General features: G+C 35.4%; 1 protein-coding gene across 2 annotated transcripts in view; it reads left to right on the top strand.

Annotated features, from left to right (window-relative positions):
• strbp (spermatid perinuclear RNA binding protein) overlaps positions 1-21,035 on the top strand; it is a 108,441-nt gene that overhangs the window by 27,393 nt on the left and 60,013 nt on the right. For both annotated transcript variants that reach the window (XM_028463133.1, XM_028463134.1), the window contains exon 2: positions 8,937-9,072. The gene's annotated coding sequence lies outside the window, so the exon portion shown is untranslated. The remainder of the gene's footprint in view (positions 1-8,936; positions 9,073-21,035) is intronic.

A 21,035-nucleotide genomic window follows, 5' to 3' on the forward strand; every position in this document is an offset into this window, starting at 1 on the left:
GTGGATAAAAATGCCACAAAGACCTTTTTAATAACCACGAGCAGCACAATATCGACATTTTTAGGCACTTTAGACTTTTTCCTTCATTGAGTGAGCTGCAGCGGAGCAGAGTTAGCGTAGAGAAACACATGCAGTGTTTCCTCAAACGTCTCTCAGTGCATCCAACTGTCAGAACTGATGTAGTTAACAGAGGAGAGACGGACATCTGCACTGAACCTCCGACAGGCTGCCGCTAACACAGCTTAAGATCGCACACCCTTATGCTAGAGGTACACGTGCAAGTTACTCTGGTGTATTCCTCTGTTACTATGCAGTACAACAATGTAATATCGCATGAATCAAAGCCATATTATGACAAGAACATTTTAGTACTTACTCTAGCTAGTCTTCTTTACACTGTGCTTGTCTTCTTTCAGTCTCTAAGCCTTCTTCTTCTCCTTGATTTTCGGTTTATTTCCAAGCTGTCGAGAACGCACACCAGCGTCATTTGGCTGTACGTCCGCAGAACTTGGTGGGAAATTCACGCCCAGCACAGCAGTACAAAATATATCACACAATCTTTTCAAGTCAATAGGTAGAAATGTGTGTGGGCTCATTCTCTTTGGTTTAGAGCGCTTCATCACCCGTTAGCATTAAAATAAACGTAAAATTAATATATTTTTTTTTCTCAAATCATGCTCCTTTAAATTTGATGATCCAGATGTCACAGGCACATTTACTAACAAACAGCTGTACAATATGTGTGACTTTAGTCTTTTTTTTCCTCTAAGGGACAGCACGTGTGAGTGAGTTCTGTAGTGTGGCTGTTTAAGGGAAGGTCTGGGTTAGGATGCACTTAGAAATCCATCTAAATGTGCTTTTTATGCTCTTCTGAGAAGCAGTGAAAGCTGTGACTCCTAAAACAAGTATTATAAAACAAAATAAGGTATAAAAATATTGTAATTTTTTATATCCCTAAGAATGGAAAACTTGATATATCGCCAAGCTCTAACTGGCACACAGTAGCATGCGCCCACGTCTGACCGAGCGTCACTGAGCTTGATAAATTACCACCGACCCGTGCCATTTTTTGTACTGCGTCATTCGTGGTGTTGAAATGTCATGAATTTGTCACGAAGGTAAATTTTTGGCGTTCGTAACGTGTCGGGACTCTGTGTAACCACAGCTTCAAGGAAAATAGTTTAAAAAAGAGAGAGCAGTTTTTCCCCCACCTATTTAAAAACAAACAAACGTGTTGTTGTTTGGGATAACATAGGATAGTTAACCCTAAAAGAAATATGGCACATTGTCTTTAACTGAAGTTGAATTACCGTATTTTTTGGACTATAAGGCGCACTTGAAATCCTTTAATTTTCTCAAAAATCGACAGTGAGCCTTATAATCAGGTGCGCCTTATGTATGAAATTAATATGTCAAAATGTTATAGTACAACTTTGGTAAACTATGAAGCTGCACCGCTTGATGGATTTTTGGCGCTTCAGGGCTACCGTAGTCAGACGCCTCGTGGAGAGTTATTGTTAATGAGTTGAATAAAGTTTGACTTATCTGACTATTTTGTTTTGCTTAATGAGTCTTAATAATAATAATAATAATAATAATAATAATAATAACAAAACGGTTGCCCTTAAAATACTGTAGTTTCCTTATTTTGCACAGATGACATTTCGTGTGGAATACATAAGTGGGGTGTCACATTAAAAGTAGACTTAATGTGTTAATTCCACAGACGCTCGTGGCTTAATGTCGGTATCAACGAATATCCGACATTGAAAATGAAGTGTTGGACAATATCGGATATTGTCTGCAAAAAGCTTGTATTGAACATCTCTAATTATAGGAATTGTTCCATTTTTCATTGTAATATTATGTTTGTTCTATTAGTGAATTACCAGGGTGTCAAGCTGATTGTAAGGCGTGAGTTGATTACAGCATTGCCTCATTTATAACGAACTGCTGGTTTGCTCAGCACAGTGAGAACTGAATTATATTCCATCTGTAATGGCTGCATCAGCACAGCGTACTGTGAGGAATCACATCAGTAAGAAGTCCTTTTAGCTATGAAACGCTGTGAGTAAATTACTAATGCGATACGATGGCTAAGACACCTGTGTTCATGGAAATCCAATCTAATAAGCAAACAGGTTCAGAGGTTGTAAAATGTAGTCTATGAAGGTTTCTACTCAGTCGTGTGATAATTTACGGCTTAATAGTGAAATGGATCTACGTATATATTGTATGGATGGTGAAAGCCTGTGCTGTGAATCCAGGAGATAATATGGTCTGTGCCCTATCCTGGTTTTGCCGTCAAAGATGTGTTGTGGGGGTTGGGTGTTGGTAGATGTACAGATGGCGACTTGTGCATCATGAGCTTTACTATATATACATTTCAAAATGACAGTTTAACAGTAATGTATCCTATATTTTTTCTTTTGTTTATTAACAATCACCTGCAGCGTTGATCTGTGATGAACAAGTCATATTTACACTGGCAGTGATGTATGCACTAACTTAAGTTCATATCGCACCTCCTGTCGTCTAACATGACGCCTTCAGTCATGCACTATTGCGCCGTCTCTTCCATAGTTGACACCTGCAGTCATCTTCTCACTGTCAGTAATAATTCACAAATGAGATGCGAAGGAGAGGTAAATTAAGTCATGTTGAAGACACAGCGTTTGTTTTTCGCTCTCGTGAGAACGTGAGAACATGCGTCAGTCACTGCAGATCATTATCTGACTGTTCCATACGTCTCCATTAACCTCTGTACAAGTGCTTTCCTAAGGAGAGAACAAAGACATGCCTGTAATCATTCAATGGTTTATTTTTTTTCTCCCTCAACAGATAATAGATAATTATTCCTTCCAGAGGTGTCAGGAATTATTCCTGCGTCAAAAATACATACTGTAAGAGGTGGTGTCAGACTTTCTGTAAACAAAGATATTAATGAAATGTTATTTTTTGTTTTAATACTTTGTATGTTAGGTTGCATCAAACCCCCATAATGTTTTAAAATCCATCTGTCTCTAGTCTAATTATGTTCCAATGACCAAAATAAGAAGCCTTGCACAATATTTGATAAATCAATTTATATTATGGGGTTCACATCAACGCTGAAATGTTCACATATGCCCTATTATGAGCGATTTTTACTTTTATAAACCATTTGTTATTTTTTGCTTGAATAAGTTGTATAGAAATGGAAAAAAATATATTTTACTTTGGGTAATGAAGCCTAATAATAATATTGACACATTAACACAATTAGCATAATGAATTGATGATCTAGCAGTAATTTGTAATTTCTGTTTTCTTGTGTTTTTCAGGAAAACAACAAAAAAATGCATACCGTATTTTCTGTTATTGTTGTTTTTAAATGTTTTTTCACTGGCTTATTGGACCCGATTAACATTGATTGAATTGGATAATATTTTGCCTGGTGTAGGGGTGTCCCGATATCATTATCAAATTTAAATTTCCAGTTTTTTTTTTTTTGCATTTATTTTTATTCAATTGTAGAATACTGTAGATATTATGTTGAATTTTATGTAACCAATTGGTTAATAATTATTTTTTTTAATTAAAAAATAAATTTAAAAAAGCTATAAAAGTATGATTTATGCTGATATCGGATCGGATCAATATCAGTATCGGCCGATACGCAAGGCTGCAATATCGGTACCATATCGGAAATGAAAAAGTTGTATTGGGACATCTCTATTCTGGTTATCTTTTTTCAGTATTGGAACAAAATTAGATTGGGGACAGAAAGATATTAAAAATAACATTTTTTTATGTGGGGTTTGATGGACCCAATTCTATCATTGTTTATCGAGTCGACCAAGCCAGTTGAAAAATTAAAAAACACCAATAATAACAGAAAATATGTATTATTTTGTTGTTTCCCTGATAAGCACAAGAAAACTGAAATTACTGCTCGATCATCAATTTATCATGCTAATTGTGTAAATGTGTCAAAAGTGCCTTATTAGGCTTCATTATCCAAAGCAAAATATATATTTTTCCATTCCTATATCATTTATTCCAGCAAATAAATAACCCAAATGCTATATTTAAGATAAAAATTGCTCATAATAGGGCATATCTGAACATTTCAACCTTGATGTGGACTAGGGCTGAACAATTATTTGCATTTGCGATATTATCGTGACATCATAAATTTTCTTGTCCTGTCTTGTACTGTCCTGTTAAGTTCAGAGTGTTTAAGAAGTGCAGTCCACATGTTTACATGTTTCATTTAACGTGAAGATAGTTAGACATGTTGAAGAGGTAAAGCCACAGATTTGTTTGCTTTATTGTTGTAATCTGTGCTTTAAAATTTATATTTTGTACTTATTTAAAGTTTAAAAAAAATCTGAAATTGTTTATTATGAAACAGATTGATTTATTGCTTGTGTTCATTGAAAAATACATGACAAGAGGCCCTTGAAAAAATAATTGCGTATTAAATCGCAATATTAAAGAAAAAAAAATCGCATTTAGATTATTTTCCAAAATCGTTCAGCCCTAATGTGGACCCCATATATATAAATTGATTTACCAAATATTTTGGCAAGGCTTCCTATTTTGGTCATTGGAACATAATTAGACAAGGGACGGATTGATTTTAAAACATTGTGGGGTTTGATGCACACTATTGTATGTGTATGTCAGTTGTTGTGGTTGAGACACTTCACGCTTCACTTTTTGCTGAGGCGCACAAACAGGAACCAGACTGACTGAATCAAAATGTGCCTAGGAACCAGTTTCACTCACTGGGCAATGTCATTAAACCAAACCAACACCCTCCTCAGACACGTTTCCTTTATAAGGTGTGACTGTTTGAAAAGCAAATCAAAGCTACACAAACACACTGTGTTTATTTACTGGTACAACAACCGCCTCAAATTCTTTAAAAAGGAGTGTCGGTGTTTATCTGGTTTGTCTAGATCGTCACTGTCAGGCATAACTTAATTACACTGTAAAGGAGGATAGACTTCTTTGTTGTTTAACCCAAATACATGTTTTTACACAGTTTTAGAAACAGCGTGTGTGGGTTTTCTGCTATTCTTCCTCGACACCTGCAATCACATTCAAATTAATAAAAAGAAAAAGAAAATCTTCAAATCTTGTTTTTAAATTCTTTGTCTTTTAATGGTCTAACAAGTTCCACAATAAATGCAATATGATTTGCATTTGGTCCTGCTCTTCAGGTTGTCATCAGCAGGTATTAATTATATCAGCCCACAGCTTTAACTTCTAATGATAGCAGGAGGATGCGACTGCAAAGTGGTATTTATCGCTTCAGTTGCCCTTTCACACAAGATTGTGTGGGCAATGTCTTTTAGAGTTGCTAGAAGTAGGTATGAGAGCTGCAGGATGAGTGGGTCTGAATCAGCCCAATGAGACATACTGTAGAATCTGACGCCTTGCTACAAATGGAACTCATTTACACTAAATACTGACGTGTAAAGCTTTAATCTTCTTGTTGAATTGCTGTTTTTTTCAATGACACTAAAATGAACATTTTTCAGTCGATACAGTTAGTTATGTTTCCAAATTGATGCTGCTTAAAGGTCCCATATTGAGCAATTCTTCACCTATCTCCGTTTGTTCTAAGAACAACAAAAACATAGTATTTTAGGTTTATTTTCCTAGATGCGCCTGTTTTCCAGAGTTTTAGCCTCTGAAAAGTCACTTTCTGAGCAACTCTACACAAACAGGCTGATTTGCGGCCTACTTAGGAATTTGGGTTTTTAAATAAAAGGTGATTTGATAAAAGAACACAATGATTATTTATCACGTTATCAATTTTGAAATCATGCCAGGGACTCGTCATCAATGCTTTCTTCGCTGTCACCATTGCTGTCATCGTGCTTAGGATTTTAAACTGTGTAATAAAAGGAGCTGGTCAACAATGGTTCTGTATTGTATTTGACAAGCCTCTGAAAGATGCTGTTTGGGACATGACGTAGAGAACCTCACAACTATTAAAAGCTTTGTTAGAGTGCAGCATCCCCAATCATGTTGTGTGGAAACAAGAAATATGGAAAAGTGGAAATTTGTCAACACAAGGCAGACAATTGAAAGCAGAGCTGCAACTAACGATTGTTTTTGTGGTCAACTAATCTATAAATCATCTTTTTCGATTAGTCGACTAATCACGATTATTGATTTTGTTTTGAAGCACACATTTCTGAATGGCTATTTTAACCCACCGGCTTAAATCCTCACACCTGTGAAAGTGACCCTGTTGTACTCTGACAGCATATTTTACAGAAAGGAAATAAATCAATGACGGGACAAAATAATGCCTTTATAATAGTTGTATTTTCAACATGAGAAATTGTGATCACAATGCAAAATAAATACATTAAATAATACAAAGTGCATGTGGTCTTGAACAACTACTCATCAGGGAAACACTTTATAAATAAATAAATAAAGTAACAAGAAGTTGCTAACCTGCCTTGCAGGTTCTGGTGGTAAGAACGTTAAACCAACTAAAGCTCTGCATTATTATTTTAGCCATTTGGGGTGCATGATCTCCTCATGACAAACTCATCCTACCACCTTTTGCTTAGGAGCACTATTAAAAAAAAAAAAAAGGTGTACTACTGTATATTAGTTCACAGTTTAAAGATTATATATGTTTATCACAATAAAATACCTATTACAAATGATCAGATTACCTACAAGTTAAGAAAAATGTAATTTATCAATATTATATAAAATTACACAATTGATATTAGGGATGTAACGATTAATCATAAGGCAGTTAAAAATCGATTCATGGGTATCACGGTTCACATCGATTCTCCGAAAATTGAATCGCAGTACTTTTTTTAAACAGCAGAAGTATATTATCCTTCTCTTGTCCAAATGCTGAGGTGACCGGCGGAATCTGCTACTACTTTCTTCCTGGCCACCTTCTACTCTTCAACATGTTCATAATGATTCCTTACCCCTTTAGCACCGAAAGAATATCTGTAATAGTACGTCAATATCTGTAAAAGTCACGTTTTTCTATTAGCTCTGTCTGCTAGCATAGCATCTCTTCTTCACTGCACAGAATAGCTGCATCCCAACCGACCACTGGATTAACAGTGCCCTCTGCTGGTCCAAACAAATATCTGACGTAAACACAATGCAGACTGTTTTTTTTTTAAAGTCCAATTGTTAAGGCACAAAATATATTTTCAGTTGCACTCTTAAAAAGAAAAAGAACTATTATGTAGTTTTGCATTGTTTACTATAGAACCAGAATTTAAATTAATAGGCTTCTTCTTCATTTGTATTATTCCTTTATTTATTTCATTCAAGATTTATTTTTAGTTTAATTGCATTGTTTTCAATAGTTTATCAAGGGATTCTTTTGACAATGAAAAATAAAAGGAAAATAGTACAGTATTTTAATTTTTTTCCCCAAAAAAATAAAGGAATATTTTTCAATCACCATTTGTTGACATTCCCAATTTGTAAAATAAATCGTGAGAGAATCGTATCGTGAACCCAGTATCGTGAATCGAATCATATCGGGAGTTGAGTGAATCATTACATCCCTAATTGATAGTACATTTTACTATTCATAATTAATGCTAGTATAAGCAGAAAGCAAGGTATTTTAATTCAAAGCAGGTTTAGTGACGTAAATTATGCATAAACAAAACTGAGCTAGCGTTTGCTAACTCAGCAAGCTTCTTCCGTAGTTTTCTGTCAGATGAGTTGTAAACAAACGTAATGACTATTTTAATCATAGTTTGTTGGCTAACAAACAAATCTGCACGTAATTAAAATGAAAGATTATTGAGATATCAACTTGAATTATGATCTCACCTTTCCGCTGGACATGAAGAATGTGGAGCACCACGTTCATGGTGGTTACTATGGAAAGCCAGTTGTACATCGTGTAGTTTACATCTAACTTAATTTGCTGCTTTATCTTCGCTGAAATGTTCCCACACTTTAGAAACTTTAGGTCGACGTTTTCGGGCTTCTTCAACAGTTCCGTCTGCCATTCTTCCTCGCTTGTATTTTCCAATTTCCAGCATTTAAACGGTCAGGTGGGAGTAGTACTGCCCCCTGCAGTTCATGTAAGGACCTGCACCAGGAAGTGGCCACACGCCGGTTTTTATCCTTTGTTATTGTTTACAAGATTAAATGTTGCGTCGACGCTATAAAATCTACGTCAACAACTTTTTGTTGTCAACATTGTCGATTATGTCGACTAATTATTGCAGCCTTAATTGAAATATTAGTCTCATTAGTAATGGGTTTGGTGTTACTTCCATTTACCAACCTTAATGTAATGCATTCCTCCTTTCAGGGTCCCCATGGTCATGAATTTCCTGGAAAAGTTATGGAATTTGAAAAAAACGATTTTCCATTCTGTTTAAAATCCAACCTTTGCTATTACAATGGGACGTTAAGCAAGTCCCGTAACCCTAACACCTTGTGTCTGCAAATTTAAATTGTAATTTTATATTCTTATAATTAAACATGGTAGCAGTTAGTTAGTTGTTTTTTTTAATGTTACATTCAATAGCTGATGCATCATTATTTAAATAATATTACAAAATGGATGTCAAAAGCAATTGCGCCATTGCATGAAGCTATATGATAGATAAGTGATGGACACAACTTATATTTCCTGTGCCACATTTTTGATACTAACTATTGCACACTGTCAGACCTGTTTTTTTGTGCTCTAATGGTCTTGAATAGATCTTAACGGTTCAAAACTAAGTGATGGAAATTTGGTAAAATGTTTTGGAAACATTTTTGGAAAAGTTTGGAAAAAATCATTGTGAAAAAAGTGTGGGAACCCTGTACTTTGTCCGTTAGATTTGCTGTACAGTTTTTTTTTTTTTTTTTTTAATTTACCTTAGAAAGATGTCTTCATCTACACTTTGGTTGACTGAAGTTAATTTCCTTCTCAGGCACTACACCCTGACTGCTCCAGCATCGCAACCATATTCCTAAGGGACTGGCGGGCAGTGTAAAAAAGCAACAGGGCTGATCAACTAACGGAACAAACAGCGCTGAGTGAGCATCATCACTGATTTGACTTTATCTGTGAGTATCTTGAGCTTCCTGTTTGCTTGTTACTGGCAGGGTTGAAGCAGCGTGTGGCGATATATTGTTTACAGCAAGATAGCAAGAGACGTCTCATAACTCGCTGATCCCAAGTCTTTGTTTGTGCCGATAAATGTGTGTTTTTGAAACCCACCTCCCATGTTTCTGCCTTACTCTAGCATATTTAAAGACAGGATACAGCCTGTCCGTTGCAGGGCTAACACACAGAGGTGGACAATCAGTCATAACTATTAACACCCAATATGTGCACTTTGCTTTTCCTCGACTAGCTGTCAACAACAAAAGTAAAGCACATTGTGGTTCATACAGAGAAACGTTTTTGTGAACATTCTGCAAACACATCTTCCTACAATCACAACTAAGATCTTTTGTCTCAACATGTACAAACACTGCACGGACATTCTTAACACTGTTAGAGCTCATTCAAATGTGTAGAGAGAATAAAACATCAATGAACTGACAAAACTATTTTATTTAATAGGAGATTTAAAATAAAGCAAGACACGTCTCATGAAGGAGAAAATAACAAATAAGGCATAATAATCTCATGTTTTTACCAACTTTGCCAAGATATCTAAACAAGAAATATCTAAATAAATATTTGTAAAATGTACAGGAGGAACTTGGTCGAAACTGCAAAGAAAAATGTGTCCCCATGTGGATCTAGAAGAGCCACTTTGAACAGTTTACAAGCCCAACACACACACACACACATGCATGTACATACTTTAATTTGTATATTTTAGTGTTTTTCTGCATGAAAAATGAAAATTTAATAATAAAAGCAATGCGATAGGGAAATTATCAGCAAATTAAACTCTTATTAGAGTTACTAACCAGTCTGATAAATAGTCTGATATGAGCCATGGTAAATCTTTTGTATGAAGAAATGGCACACCATTGTAGGAATGTATATGAAATATACAATATGTATATGTAATATGCAATATGTGTATGTATAGAAAATATTTATTTAAAAAATTAATAGTAACACTTTTGGACCATTTAAGTAAGTTTTTTTCAGTTTTGTTTGTTTTTTGTTTTTAATTTGTGTTTTACCATTTAAACACCCAAAATGACAAAAAAATAGAATAAGTAAAATGATGTAAATGATAAGGTCTTGCCTGCTCACCACTACAGCAGTGTAAATGTTAATTTTACATCTACTTCCTTTCGTTCTTACCCACCTATTATGTTTTCTTACTGCGTTTTATTCCACCTGACTGTGTTTTATTCCACCTGACTAAACCAAAAGCTCCTTAATTTATCTGACGTCTAACATCAACCTCACCACACACAGACGATGCCTCCAGGTTAAACACATTTAGCAATCACACTGGGTCCAGAGCTGTGGTCCTCGTGGTTGTCGAGCTCGCTCTCATCTTCTCTAAACTACCTACTTATGTATGTAAAGTAGCTTTTATGCATTACACCCAGCGGCCTTCCATGCTATCATTTCTGTGGGAGTGTATTGGGGTCTGCGTGTGTATGTTTATGTAGAAATAATTGATTTCTGTGGAGGTTTTTGCTGATTGTTTTTAAGGCTGAAGCAGGCAGAAAAATCTATTCCTCTATTCCTCTTTCCTATTTGCATACTATGACTAAACCAGACCGACTATTTCTTCACTGGGATGTTGTGTTGCAATGTTGTCATTTCAAATTTGTTTTAGTGCTGCTGAGTGGATTAGAATAAGAGTCTCTAAATCACAGAAACCAGAATTAACATTTGAAAGCCTGGTTGTTTTAAAGGAATCTGTGTACCCTTTGTTTTTTGGTTATTCCGTTTTAAAACCAAATCAAAATAAAAAATAGTGTGGTTATTTTTGTTTTACTGATTTAAAACCAAAACAGAAATACAGAAGAACCAGATAAGCAGTGTTTTTCTCTTTTTTATTTTTTTATTTTAAACTTGTTCTGTTTGTGAGATATGTTGATATTTACAGGGAAATTAGAGCGAGAACTGAAGTCCAGTACACCTGGTTTCCCTCTACAGGTCCTGGACCACATCTCCTCACACAATAGGGTCAGGGTATGAAAGTATAAACATTGTTGTCAGACTGGATTTAACTGCTTGAAAAAAGGAAAAACGGTGCTGTTTTTCCCTTTTTCAAGCAGTTAAATCCTGTCTGACAACGATTTATACTTTCATACCCTGATCCAATAGGACTGTATAGGGTTTATTTCTGCAGTTTTCTGGTCCTGCTCATGATTTCATTCAGCCTGTGGATGTTTTAGCTCGTAAAATGCTGCTCATGTTTATGTTACAAATACCGCTAACAGCAGCCATCAACACACTTGGAAGTTGATCACAAGAAAAGAGGAGCACCAGTAGAGTCATTACACCACCTCTGCTTCCATATGTGCATGTTTTACGTGACATTTATTTTTTGGTTTTGATTTAGTTTCAATTTACCAGTAATGTGACTTATGCGTTGCTTCTTTTTATGTCCGGACCGGGAGCAAAAGTCCACCCAGTCACCAGTTTATCTGGATACTATTTGGACCGTAACACTGTTGCGTAAAGTTGGCAGATATTCACAGATTCAGACTTCCAGCATCAATAACTCTTTAACAAAATGTAATCGACACACAAATTACACCTCTGCCATCGGTGTGAGGTGGTAAACATGATACAAGATCATTTTTTTTATCAGACGCAGCAGAGTAAAAGTCTGTCTGTGTGTCCTCTGTGTGTGGTTAGATTAAAACATGAAGCTCTCATCCTAGTTACCTTTTAAATATCTAAATATCACACAAACAGAACAAGATTTAATTTAAAAAACAGAAAAACACTGCTCGTTTGGTTTTTGGTTTTTCTGTACTTCTGTTTTGGTTTTAAATCAGTAAAAGAAAATAACCAGAATGTTTACTTATTTTTTTGATTTGGTTTTCAAACAGAATAACCAAAGAACGAAAGGTACATGGATTTAAAGGGTATCTGTAGAGGAAATAAACAGAACATGATTTTTTTAAAAATATATTACCAATAAACAAAATATCTACACATTTTTCAAAAAAAAAAACACACATTTAAAGTATCGTTCTAACAATTTTATAGCTGAAAGTACAGTCAATGGGCAGCAGCCTGCATGTTTGGCTGAATGTGACGCATTCGTTGATTCCGGTGCAGTCTTGACATTTGGTCCCACCTGATTTTTTTGATATTCCACTTCATTTAACAGTTTTTGTAGGGCTCCACATTTTCTTTGGTATGAGAAATAAAAATAAGCTAAATTTGACAACTGAACAGCTGTCTTTATTATATAAGTCATTGATGGATAAAATATTAAAAAGGACTGGTGCCCAATGTGTTCCAATACAGCAGGTATCATAGTTATAGTTTGAACACTGCAAAGGCTCAAAATATTATTAAGAGTGTTTATCTATTTCTGAGTTAAAATGATAAATTTCTAATCTGATCTTATTATACTTAAAATATATCATCTAAGATATTTTTTTAATTAATTCCATATGTTTTTGATACTTAAAAGAAAAAACTAAGTTGTAAGTTTTATTTTATATTTGTTTAAAAAAAAAAAATTACTAGTTAGAATTACTGAGCTGGAATTGCCATTTGCTATTTTGCACAATGTTCATCTGAAAATTTAAAATTTGATTGTCTAAATAAGGAAACCAATTGTTCATTCAATATTAATTGGAATTTGTTATTTTCCTCATGAATTTACAATTGTTCTTTAACTAAATAAAAATGTTTTCTCCGATTACTGAATTAATCGATGAGATTTCAGTGGAATACTTGATTACAAAAATATTTGATAGCTGCAGTTCTAGTGAACAGAAATGTTGTGATACGTCCACAACGCAGACACGTCATCACAACATGTTTCAGTGAATAAAGTCTGAATTTATTGTGAGCGTTTGCTGTGCATCGGAGCAGCCACAGCCGGTAGTGCATTGTTTACATACGAGACGAGACATAGATCGCGAGTGTGGGAGGACGTTGAAGCCATTTACAGGAGAAAAAAGCTCTTCTGATAGAGCTTACAATTATAATTCACTACAGATACCCTTTAAGGATTTATCAAGCCACAATGCCAGCCGTGAGGGAATGTAAAATATGCAAAGGTAAATTCAAATAAATTGAGTAAAAATGTTTATATTTTGGTAAACCTGCTTTTCGAAATGGCATGTTTTTGTAAATTAACAGAGAAACTCTGTTAAAGTGAAAAACTGTGGAAAAGAAACAATTTTATTAGATTCATAGTTTTTTTTTAAAAAGAACTGTAGTACGTGAGCTGCTGATTTAGTTTATTGAAGACAATAAACTGTATAATACTGGATATCATTTAGAACAGTAGTGTAGTTATAAAAAAGTGTAGTTATTTCAGAGTTTCCACGTATTTAATTTTTTCCTTTTTTAAGAAACTTTCTGCAACAAATCTGACAAAGCCACAGTCACACAATCTGCGGAGATGCTACAAGGTGTTCCTCTGTACAAATTTACCTCTGAGACCTTCATTCCCACCTTTCTTTTTACTTCACACTTATCTCATGTGCTACAACCTCCACCAATTTCATCTTTTCCTGCTCTCTCGGCCCAGCCTTATATCTGTCCGTCATGGCAACCCCTCACCGTGTCTTAATGTGTTCCCTTCCTTTTCCTTTCTTCCTGTCCATCACTCCTCTCCTCACTTCCTTTCCTGCCCCTTAGCCGCAGTGTCCTTGAAGAAGCAGTGACTTTGTCGGTGAGTGTAGCAGAGCGCATCACTTCCTCTCTCTCTCTTTTCGCTCACTGACACTCACTCAACCCCCACTGTGCACGCACACACGCTCTCAAACACACACACTTTGCAGGTCCATGGTAGCACTGTGGAACGTATCCCTTCCTTCAATACTTTACATATCAATAATAATATATCATTGGCTATATTTAGTGCAAATATTGATGGATCTATTACAGACTAAAACTATTTAAAGTTGTGCAGGCTGTCTGCACTGTGACTTTAGAATTGTTTTAAAAATCCTTTAGAACAAACATAGGCAACTGGCGGCCTAAGGGCCAAATGTGGCTCTCGGTCTAATTTTATGCAGCCCCCCAAAGTAAACTTACAAAATTACAGAAAAATACACAAAACTAAAGATGGAACAAATAAAAATATACAAAGAGTTACAACACTGCAGGAAAATACAGTAAAAAGACAAGAAAAACACAGAAAATGCTCCAAAAACACACAAAATTACTACAAAAATGAACAGTATGACAACAAGATTATGCCACATAACACAAAACGACAACAAAATTACTCAAAAATATACTAAATTACAAAAAATGACAACGAAAGTACACAGAAAGACAAGAAAAACACAAAAAATGACCCACAGTACTATCAAACAAGCAACACAACAACAGAAATACACAAAAATTACTCAAAAAAACACAAAATAACAACATAAATACACAACATTTTACAGGAAAAATACACAGAAGGACAAAAGAAAAGCACAAAATGCCTCAAAACCACCAGGACAACAACAAATGTACACCAGATGACAGAAAAATACATAAAATTACTATAAAAACTCTTTGATCTTTCCTGTGTTAACGCTCAGATTGGTCATTATTCTAAATGCTGTCATGAATGTTGATCATGTGTCCCTTCCATCAAACAAACACTTTTTTGTGGCCCCTGCTGTAATAGAAGTTGCCAATCTCTGCTTTAGAAAGACTGGAGATTCCTACAGAAGACATTTTCAATTTGCTACATCTGAAATACAAAATAAAAACCAGATCTTAAACTTAACCCTATATCTCAAACAAGTAATCTTCATTTTCACTCATCAGAATCAGTTTTAAGAATAAACAGTATAATAATAATAATAATAATAATAATAATAATAATAATAATAATAATAATAATGATAACGTGTTCCATTTACACTCTATAAGCAAACATTGACTCAATAAAATGTTCTAATTTGCCAGAAACTGAAAAGAATAAAAACTATTCTCTAGGTTTCTATGAGTTGGTCTTTGAATTTGGACGGATTGCCCTGGGTTGGTAATGCTGTTTTTCTGTGAACATGATCAGTTCTTGCTCTGCTCATTAAAGGTGTTAATCTAATCTGATCTTGGATCGGGACAGTCCATTGTTGTAGTTTTCCACCATGTTTGAAATATGGATGGAGTCTGATTGTCTGCTGGTAAGAGGAGATGTTGTAGGGCTGACGCTGCTGATTGTTCTCATTGGGCTCTGTTTTCATCAGTGAATAGAAGGTCCCTGCTTTAGCTTGCCACCGTGCGTGTTTTCTACTAGAGATCATGTAACGCTTTGTTGGATTGCTGCTGTGCTAATTATGGCAGAAGAGTCCACCTGAGTCATTGATGGAATAAATAAATGTATCCTACTGCTGTTAGTCCTCTATCGTCCTTTAAAAACAGTTGTTACACCTCAGTATGACTTTATCTGCTGTAGCATTGCATGATAGTATCTTAATCCTGTCACGTTATCTCTCTCACTCTCTCTCTCCCCCTCCATCTGTCTCTGTGTTTGTACCTCTCTCTCACTCTTCTTTATGTTTGTCCCACGTTCAGCTAAAAATGCTTCCGTAGCCATGGTGACCAATCCCAAGGGAAAAGTTGAGGCAGAATCTCATTTTCACTCTTTTTTCCTTTGTCTCGTTCCTTGTTGCAATCTAAAGCTTTCAAACACATACTGTACACACACACACATACACACACATACACACAAGCACACACACACACACACACATATACACACGCACGCACATACACACACAGAGACGAGCAGAGCAGAATCTAGAAGCAGAGCTGCATTCTGAGTTACACACTTTCCTCACAGATTAGTTAAATATTAATATCAGAGAAGCAGGTTAATTATTTTATTTATTTTATTTATTCAGTTCATTTCCGACATGGTTGCATTCACAGAAATTCATTTGACATTCAGAGCAAATTCACATCATTGTTTTTTTTTTTTTTTTTTTTTTTTTTTTTTTTTTTTTTTTTTTTTTTTTTTTTTTTTTTTTTTTTTTTTCATGCCGGAAAGGGCGACGGAAAAAAGCATTATGCTTATCTAGATCCGTCCCCTAATTTGAACACAGATAATTTTACATCCAACCTCGTTTCTTCCCTTTTTTTTTTTTTTTTTTTTTTTTTTTTTTTTGTGATGTGTTCTTGTCTGCAGTCATTGTTCCTGTTGTTACTCCTCATCACAGTCTTTTTCCCCCGTGTTTCCACGAGCTTTCTTTTCCAGTCGTTGTTTACGTTCCTCCAACTCTCCAAACGTGAAGTTCTTCTTCTCTCTGAGAACCTTCGTATCCTCTGAGAGTCGCCTCAGCTTACGATCCATCAGAAAGGCACATGCACAGACACATACCCCCATCATCAGCAGGCCAAAGATCATGACTCCTAGCAAATAGATGTCCTCCACATCCTCCACTTTCAGCTGGGAGAGACAGAGCATCTGGCTTCTCATTGATGAGAACTATCAAACATGTAAACACACTTTAGTCCTGCCACTTTTCTTGTAAAACGCACCTTTTTTACCTCTGCGTATTGTTTAATGTACACTATTATTTTATATTTTGTTTTGTTTGCATTGTGTTCCATAGTGTATGCACTTTATATATCTGTTGTCACTTTGTACAGCACTTTGGAAACCCAGGAAGAGGGGGACAAAGTGCTTTATAACTAAAGTTGGATTGGATTTGCTGTTTATTTTTCCGCTGACTTGCTGATGTTTACTGTTCAACGAATACATACTTGCTGACAAGGCAAAATGATCATGTGAAAAATAAAATCTACAAAAACCGAATATTTTGTGGCATGATGGGTTTGTTGAGCAGACAAAAATCTGTCAAATAAATACATCAAATGCTGCCAGAAGGCATTTAAGAAAAAAAAGAAAATGCTATTATTGACAGATTGGATGAGGGCTGAATATAATGCAGTTAGTTGTAGTGGGAAACACCCCTTCACACAATAGCATTGAAAACCTGCTATAAAATATATATATATATATATATATATGATCTCCTTTTAGCATTGCAGCAACTTTTTTTTGATGATATTGCTTTTAATAAATCAAATTACAAGTTAAAATTAGAAAAATAGCGAAACAAAAAAAGCAAACACCAGTTTTGATATAACTGAAGCTCTGTAAATTGCTGTTTATTCTCAGATTTAATCAAAGATGCAAGAGGATGAGATAAAATAGACCTGATATATGGAAGAAAGTTAGTTTTGAAAGTTAGTTTAGTAAAATAATCTACAATATCTTTCTTTGCCTTTTTAAATTTTAGTGGTTTCGTTCCACTGATTATTATTTCATTGTTTTTCCTTTGATGTTCCATCTGCCCTACTAGATTCCGCATTATCACACCTTGCCGTACAGCCTTCTCTTCCTCTGTTCTTCATCACTTTCCCCAACCTCACCAATCATATTACACATTTCATGTCATTTTCACATGTTTTAAACCTGTTGTGTCCTGTTCCTATTTCCTCTCTCGTTCTCACATTTCGTACATCCCTTCTGCTCGCACTTCAACCCCCATTAAATCCCACCCCCGCCCCCGCTGGCTCTCCCCACTTTTTCCTTCCTCTCTCCGTCTCTCAATCCTTTCTCCCCTGAGTAGCAGAGACAGACAGGAAGGAAGTGTGTAATGAGACGGTCGTATCGAGCACACTGCCCAAATTGACCCAGAATGAATGGAGGCACTGATCAGCTGCTCTTAAAGCAATGCAGATTTAAAAAAAAAAAAGTAAGCGGAGAAAAGACACTGGTTTCCTCATGTTTATGTTACATACGTGTTGTGTAAACCACAGATTAGCAGCAATGTGTTTGTTTCAAAAACTTTTCATGATCAGAAATGAGTGTTTTATAAAACTATAGGAGAATAAGTATATTTGTCATAAAGCTGTTCAACAATGAAAAACTTACATTTTGTAATCAATTTGAGATGAATCTGGATATTACAAGTCATTATTTAAAGGTGCAGTCCGTAACTTTCAGATACCCCCCCTTCTCGCTGCTCTTGCCGTTCCTCCAAAGTCCTTCCCTCGGAGGAGCTCACAAGCTAACGTTAGCATGACAGCAACATCACAGTAATATATATGCACTGTTAAATGCATATTACTGCAACGCTTCTCTCTCTCAATGTACACACACCAATTTAGCAGCAGCGTAACAACACAGTGTCACTCACAGCAGCCCACATGGAGGCTGCAGTGATGGCAGCGCGCACACTAACAAACATGCATTAGAGAGTTCTCGTGTAACAATTACAAATCAAACAATGTAAATCAAGCAGCAGTAATTACCTTTCAAGCAGAAATGTCACCAATTCCGTCTTCTACCCCTCCAGACCATACACTGTAAAAAAATACAGCGCTCCAGGCACTACCTTGCTATTAACATTGCTGTGTTTTGACCATGGCGGAAAGGGGCAGGGAGTGTGTGCAACAGCTGTCAGACAGTCCATCAAACACAATCCTGGGCCTGATTGGTTCTTTTTGCTCGGTCACAGTGCATTCTGGAGATCTGCCAAAGGCTGCAGGAGCAGCAGGCGGGACTCAGTGAGCCTGTTTTTTGACACAAACTACTAGTTTCATGTAAGGCTGTCCTTACATAGTGACAGCTTTAGCAAATCAAACAAAAAGTCACTTTTATAAGAATTACGTACTGCACCATTAAGTCAGTCACTACTCCATGCTTTTACTATCAAAAATGTCCAGTTTTAAATTTAATACTTTAATATTTAATAATTATATTAATAACTCAGAACTTGAACAAGATATTTTGTGACAGTCGTCGAAGTCATTCTTTCTACAGGGTCCAAACTGTTATTAAACCTGATGTTCAGCAACCAAGATATTGTTCAAAACCTGATTTGTAAAGAAATCAAAAAAAAGCAGATTCAAAACTGATTGGATTTATCTCGGTTTACTGTCAGATCTTAATCACTGTTTGCTGAACTTCAAAGCAAAGCAACTTGATATTTTTTTCTAAATGAAAAGATTTTTATTAATTATTTTTGATCTTCTGCTCATGATCCCAAGCCCTTGTGAGATTCTGCAAGATTGTACAAGATGTCAATGAAATTATCAATTTTTGAGTTGAACAAGTGTTTAAACAATTAAGGAGAACAATATGCATTGTATTTTTTTCTTTTTAAATTAGAAGAACACTGAGAATACACAGAATGCTTCATCTTTGTTGTTTACTGCAATGATATGCAATACAAATGTTAGTCTCACCACAGTTAATTAATTTCTCAACAAGTGCCAACATCTGCAATGTTTATGAAATACAAAATAATACACACACTGTCATTATTCAAAAAATGACAGTGCGTGTATGGTCACATCACAAATACAATGTCTGTTGTTGAGTAAAAACCCATTAGGGAATTACTCCACATCTGGATTACCTAAGCTGTCTCCGTGAGTTCAGAACTTACTACAAATAGTAAAGGCTTAATAACGTGTTTCCTTTTAGCAAATATACTTTAAATTCTGTCACACAATAGGTTTTTATTGTGTTTTCACCTGTGACCACAGCCTGACTTCTATGCTTATTGCTAGTTGGGTTTTTTCAATATAACATGATTCAACAGCTTTCAAAATGTGCATGTTTAAATGAAACAGAGGTGTACAGGATCAACATTTGTGATCAAAATTTGTGTTTCTGCCAAAGTTTCTTTAATGCAAGATAAGAATCTTTATAGATTATCTTTTGGAAGCAAGATTCTGCTTATATAATAGGTAATCTAACCTTTAAAAATACCCAAACATACATTAATTAGAGCTAACATCGTCAAGTTTAGGCATAGCCTAGGTTTCTGTGGGGTTTTTATCTCCAGGCCTTTCTGATTTAACCTAAAGCACAGGGATCTTGATCAGGAATAATGTTCAAATAGTTCGATAGCTGCACAGGAAAGCTATACATGTCATTGGAATCCCGCATTTAACATTTTTGTGAAAAACTTTATTTAATTTGGCCATTATTTCCAGAAAGTTCAAGAAAATATGTGCTTTTCCAATACATTAGTCAAACTGCAGCCTTGAACATTAAACGTTTATTTTAGAAAAGAATGCACTCGAATTACTGCTTAGTAGGGCTGAGCGATATATCAAAATTCAACATGTATTGACGATATAGAAAATTACAATATTGCCTATATATATATATATATATATATATAAAATACTTGTTTCAGGAGTCGCTGCTTTCACTACTTCTCAGAACAGCATGAAAACCTCAGTTAGATGGATTTCTGAGTGCTCCCTATAACCCAGACCTTCCCCTAAACAAGCCACACTAAAGAACTCACTCACACATGCTGTCCCTTATTGGAGAAAAAAACAAAAATGGCACCATTTACACAACTCTTTGTTAATAAATGAGCCTGTGTGTTATTTTGCATCAGCAAATTTACCTGAGACTTCATTTGAATTAAAATTATTGAGATTTATATCATATATCGCCATTTTGAGATTAAATATTGACAGATGAATTTTGATATATATATGATATATATATCGCCCAGCCCTCACTTAGCACTTATCATTGTGACTTTAAACATTGATTGCTAATTGAAATACTATATATAGATCATTGTATCAGCTATGTACTACGATGTATTTCTGATCACATGCACAAACATATCCCCACACCATATGGGAATGTGACACTTGTCTGTTGGCAAACATTAGCTTAGCATTGAAGAGGCTTTCAAGAGGGATTAAGCTGATAAGTGTCAGAGAACAGACAAACAGGCCAAAGACCTCAAAGAAATCACTTACAATCCCAACAATCAGTGTCAGCACGCCCGTGTGTCAATGTGTTGGGAGCAGCTATGCAAAGCAGGTACGACTTTGGAAGTGTGTGGTAGATTATATGTGAAAAGTCAGCGGGACACACACACACACACACACACACACACACACACACGCACACACA

This window comes from Gouania willdenowi, chromosome 12 (genome assembly GCF_900634775.1).
Source record: "Gouania willdenowi chromosome 12, fGouWil2.1, whole genome shotgun sequence".
Taxonomy (NCBI): domain Eukaryota; kingdom Metazoa; phylum Chordata; class Actinopteri; order Blenniiformes; family Gobiesocidae; genus Gouania; species Gouania willdenowi.